The sequence below is a fragment of the Mixophyes fleayi genome, chromosome 10 (assembly GCF_038048845.1).
Source record: "Mixophyes fleayi isolate aMixFle1 chromosome 10, aMixFle1.hap1, whole genome shotgun sequence".
Classification (NCBI taxonomy): Eukaryota; Metazoa; Chordata; class Amphibia; order Anura; family Limnodynastidae; genus Mixophyes; species Mixophyes fleayi.
Window position 1 is genome coordinate 66,532,177 of NC_134411.1, and position 5,729 is coordinate 66,537,905.

The 5,729-nt window shown below is 34.6% G+C and overlaps 3 non-coding genes across 3 annotated transcripts; all 3 read right to left on the reverse strand.

Moving 5' to 3' along the window:
* Positions 1 to 902: 902 nt before the first annotated feature.
* On the reverse strand, positions 903 to 974 carry TRNAD-GUC (transfer RNA aspartic acid (anticodon GUC)). The gene has a single exon. It is a non-coding gene; the product is annotated as a tRNA-Asp (tRNA).
* Positions 975 to 1,845: 871 nt separating this feature from the next.
* TRNAD-GUC (transfer RNA aspartic acid (anticodon GUC)) lies at positions 1,846 to 1,917 on the reverse strand. The gene has a single exon. It is a non-coding gene; the product is annotated as a tRNA-Asp (tRNA).
* Positions 1,918 to 4,673: 2,756 nt separating this feature from the next.
* Positions 4,674 to 4,745, reverse strand: TRNAD-GUC (transfer RNA aspartic acid (anticodon GUC)). The gene has a single exon. It is a non-coding gene; the product is annotated as a tRNA-Asp (tRNA).
* Positions 4,746 to 5,729: the final 984 nt, after the last annotated feature.

A 5,729-nucleotide genomic window follows, 5' to 3' on the forward strand; every position in this document is an offset into this window, starting at 1 on the left:
TGACAGGCGGGGATACTCACCACTATACTAACGAGGAATAACTTGACATGTGTTTCTGGGAAAACTCCCTCCAATGGGGAGATTTCAATGCCATCACTGCCGCTAATCAGAAGATGCACAACTTAAATCAACATTTTGCTGAATGGTAAGCTGCTTTGCTTGATGCAAAAGTAAACAAAAATGTGTAGTTAGCGGGATTGTTGCCAGAGAGAATTAAAAAAAAAATAGACTGCATTATTTACATGACCCTGAGTAAAGAGAGTGTAAGATTAAGCTAAAGCAGTATTTTCCTGGCACAGTATATATTTGCCCACTGTTTTTTGGGTTTTCATCAGGAGACACTCCTGTACAGTCATGCATGGATAATCTACTACACTACAATATGACTCGAAGGACATTTTATGAAATTAATGCTCCAAAACATTTCAAAAAGATGTTTCTTATCCCTTTCAAGAAATATATTTAGCTATATTTTCCTGCATATTTTTATCTCTTTTTATGCATAATAATGGCTTGCTTTAATTCTGTTACCTTTTGCCATTAACACTCATTAAAAATGCCCTGCTAAATGACGTAAAACAACTGACACAAAATATTGTGGCACAGAGGACAATAGTATATGTTTTCTAAAATTGAGAATTTTTTATGTTTTTGGCTAATCTAAAGTGTTTGTTAATCACCTGATAAATTAAATTTTTGGCCAAAATGATTTTTTCTAAATGACTTTAAAAGAAAGTGTACATAAACTATGAATGTGGGCAAAAAAGGTAAGTTGTATTTAAACTAAGGTTAATGCATAAATATTACTGTCTTTTCCTGCATCACGGCAGGAAATAATCGTACTAGCATGCAACACTTCCCACAAGTGCTTATGTTACAGAAAAAATAAAAAATGTTAAGGACTCCCCGTCGGGGAATCGAACCCCGGTCTCCCGCGTGACAGGCAGGGATACTCACCACTATACTAACGAGGAATAACTTGACATGTGCTTTTGCGAAAACTCCCTCCAATGGGGAGATTTCAATGCCATCTCTGCCGCTAATCAGAAGATGCACAACTTAAATCAACATTTTGCTGAATGGTAAGCTGCTTTGCTTGATGCAAAAGTAAAAAAAAAATGTGTAGTTAGCGGGATTGTTGCCAAATAGAGAGAATTGAAAAAAAACATAGACTGCATTATTTACATGACCCTGAGTAAAGAGAGTGTAAGATTAAGCTAAAGCAGTATTTTCCTGGCACAGTATATATTTGCCCACTGTTTTTTGGGTTTTCGTCAGGAGACACTCCTGTACAGTCATGAATGGATAATCTGCTACACTACAATATGACTCGAAGGACATTTTATGAAATTAATGCTCCAAAACATTTCAAAAAGATGTTTCTTATCCCTTTCAAGAAATATATTTAGCTACATTTTCCTGCATATTTTTATCCCTTTTTATGCATAATAATGGCTTGCTTTAATTCTGTTACCTTTTGCCATTAACACTCATTAAAATTGCCCTGCTAAATGACGTAAAACTACTGACATAAAATATTTTGTCACAGAGGACAATAGTATATGTTTTCTAAAATTGGGAATTTTTTATGTTTTTGGCTAATCTAAATTGTTTGTTAATCACCTGATAAATTAAATTTTTGGCTAAAATGATTTTTTCTAAATGACTTTAAAACAAAGTGTACACAAACTATGAATGTGGGCAAAAAAGGTAATTTGTATTTAAACTAAGTTTAATGCATAAATATTACTGTCTTTTCCTGCATCACGGCAGGAAATAATCGTACTAGCATGCAACACTTCCCACAAGTGCTTATGTTACAGAAAAAATAAAAATTGTTAAGAACTCCCCGTCGGGGAATCGAACCCCGGTCTCCTGCGTGACAGGCGGGGATACTCACCACTATACTAACGAGGAATAACTTGACATGTGCTTTTGGGAAAACTCCCTCCAATGGGGAGAATTTAATGCCATCTCTGCCGCTAATCAGAAGATGCACAACTTAAATAAACATTTTGCTGAATGGTAAGCTGCTTTGCTTGATGCAAAAGTAAAAAAAAATGTGTAGTTAGCGGGATTGTTGCCAAACAGAGAGAATTGAAAAAAAACATAGACTGCATTATTTACATGACCCTGAGTAAAGAGAGTGTAAGATTAAGCTAATGCAGTATTTTCCTGGCACAGTATATATTTGCCCACTTTTTTTAGGGTTTTCGTCAGGAGACACTCCTGTACAGTCATGCATGGATAATCTGCTACACTACAATATGACTCGAAGGACATTTTATGAAATTAATGCTCCAAAACATTTCAAAAAGATGTTTCTTATCCCTTTCAAGAAATATATTTAGCTATATTTTCCTGCATATTGTTATCCCTTTTTATGCATAATAATGGCTTGCTTTAATTCTGTTACCTTTTGCCATTAACACTGATTAAATATGCCTTGCTAAATGACGTAAAACAACTGACATAAAATATTTTGTCACAGAGGACAATAGTATATGTTTTCTAAAATTGGGAATTTTTAATGTTTTTGGCTAATCTAAAGTGTTTGTTAATCACCTGATAAATTAAATTTTTGGCCAAAATATTTTTTCTAAATGACTTTAAAAGAAAGTGTACATAAACTATGAATGTGGGCAAAAAAGGTAAGTTGTATTTAAACTAAGGTTAATGCATAAATATTACTGTCTTTTCCTGCATCACGGCAGGAAATAATCGTACTAGCATGCAACACTTCCCACAAGTGCTTATGTTACAGAAAAAATAAAAAATGTTAAGGACTCACCTTCGGGGAATCGAACCCCGGTCTACCACGTGACAGGTGGGGATACTCACCACTATACTAACGAGGAATAACTTGACATGTGCGTTTGGGAAAACTCCCTCCAATGGGGAGATTTCAATGCCATCACTGCCGCTAATCATAAGATGCACAACTTAAATCAACATTTTGCTGAATGGTACGCTGCTTTGCTTGATGCAAAAGTAAAAAAAAATGTGTAGTTAGCGGGATTGTTGCCAAACAGAGAGAATTGAAAAAAAACATAGACTGCATTATTTACATGACCCTGAGTAAAGAGAGTGTAAGATTAAGCTAAAGCAGTATTTTTCTGGCACAGTATATATTTGCCCACTGTTTTTTGTTTTTTTTTGTCAGGAGACACTCCTGTACAGTCATGCATGGATAATCTGCTACACTACAATATGACTCGAAGGACATTTTATGAAATTAATGCTCCAAAACATTTCAAAAAGATGTTTCTTATCCCTTTCAAGAAATATATTTAGCTATATTTTCCTGCATATTGTTATCCCTTTTTATGCATAATAATGGCTTGCTTTAATTCTGTTACCTTTTCCCATTAACACTCATTAAAAATGCCCTGCTAAATGACGTAAAACAACTGACACAAAATATTGTGGCACAGAGGACAATAGTATATGTTTTCTAAAATTGGGAATTTTTTATGTTTTTGGCTAATCTAAAGTGTTTGTTAATCACCTGATAAATTAAATTTTTGGCCAAAATGATTTTTTCTAAATGACTTTAAAAGAAAGTGTACATAACCTATGAATGTGGGCAAAAAAGGTAAGTTGTATTTAAACTAAGGTTAATGCATAAATATTACTGTCTTTTCCTGCATCACGGCAGGAAATAATCGTACTAGCATGCAACACTTCCCACAAGTGCTTATGTTACAGAAAAAATAAAAATTGTTAAGGACTCCCCGTCGGGGAATCGAACCCCTTTCTCACACGTGACAGGTGGGGATACTCACCACTATACTAACAAGGAATAACTTGACATGTGCTTTTGGTAAAACTCCCTCCAATGGGGAGATTTCAATGACATCACTGCCGCTAATCAGAAGATGCACAACTTAAATCAACATTTTGCTGAATGGTACGCTGCTTTGCTTGATGCAAAAGTAAAAAAAAATGTTTAGTTAGCGGGATTGTTGCCAAACAGAGAGAATTGAAAAAAAACATAGACTGCATTATTTACATGACCCTGAGTAAAGAGAGTATAAGATTAAGCTAAAGCAGTATGTTCCTGGCACAGTATATATTTGCCCACTGTTTTTTGGGTTTTCGTCAGGAGACACTCCTGTACAGTCATGCATGGATAATCTGCTACACTACAATATGACTCGAAGGACATTTTATGAAATTAATGCTCCAAAACATTTCAATAAGATGTTTCTTATCCCTTTCAAGAAATATATTTAGCTATATTTTCCTGCATATTTTTATCCCTTTTTATGCATAATAATGGCTTGCTTTAATTCTGTTACCTTTTGCCATTAACACTCATTTAAAATGCCCTGCTAAATGACGTAAAACAACTGACACAAAATATTGTGGCACAGAGGACAATAGTATATGTTTTCTAAAATTGGGAATTTTTTATGTTTTTGGCTAATCTAAAGTGTTTGTTAATCACCTGATAAATTAAATTTTTGGCCAAAATGATTTTTTCTAAATGACTTTAAAAGAAAGTGTACATAAACTACGAATGTTGGCAAAAAAAGGTAAGTTGTATTTAAACTAAGGTTAATGCATAAATATTACTGTCTTTTCCTGCATCACGGCAGGAAATAATCGTACTAGCATGCAACACTTCCCACAAGTGCTTATGTTACAGAAAAAATAAAAATTGTTAAGGACTCCCCGTCGGGGAATCGAACCCCGGTCTCCCGCGTGACAGGCAGGGATACTCACCACTATACTAACGAGGAATAACTTGACATGTGCTTTTGGGAAAACTCCCTCCAATGGGGAGATTTTAATGCCATCTCTGCCGCTAATCAGAAGATGCACAACTTAAATAAACATTTTGCTGAATGGTAAGCTGCTTTGCTTGATGCAAAAGTAAAAAAAAATGTGTAGTTAGCGGTAATGTTGCCAAACAGAGAGAATTGAAAAAAAACATAGACTGCATTATTTACATGACCCTGAGTAAAGATAGTGTAAGATTAAGCTAAAGCAGTATTTTCCTGGCACAGTATATATTTGCCCACTGTTTTTTGGGTTTTCGTCAGGAGACACTCCTGTACAGTCATGAATGGATAATCTGCTACACTACAATATGACTCGAAGGACATTTTATGAAATTAATGCTCCAAAACATTTCAAAAAGATGTTTCTTATCCCTTTCAAGAAATATATTTAGCTATATTTTCCTGCATATTTTTATCCCTTTTTATGCATAATAATGGCTTGCTTTAATTCTGTTACCTTTTGCCATTAACACTCATTAAAAATGCCCTGCTAAATGACGTAAAACAACTGACACAAAATATTTTGGCACAGAGGACAATAGTATATGTTTTCTAAAATTGGGAATTTTTAATGTTTTTGGCTAATCTAAAGTGTTTGTTAATCACCTGATAAATTAAATTTTTGGCCAAAATGATTTTTTCTAAATGACTTTAAAAGAAAGTGTACATAACCTATGAATGTGGGCAAAAAAGGTAAGTTGTATTTAAACTAAGGTTAATGCATAAATATTACTGTCTTTTCCTGCATCATGGCAGGAAATAATCGTACTAGCATGCAACACTTCCCATAAGTGCTTATGTTACAGTAAAAAGAAAAAAAGTTAAAAACTCCCCATCGGGGAATCGAACCCTGGTCTCCTGCGTGACAGGCGGGGATACTCACCACTATACTAACGAGGAATAACTTGACATGTGTTTTTGGGAAAACTCCCTCCAATGGGG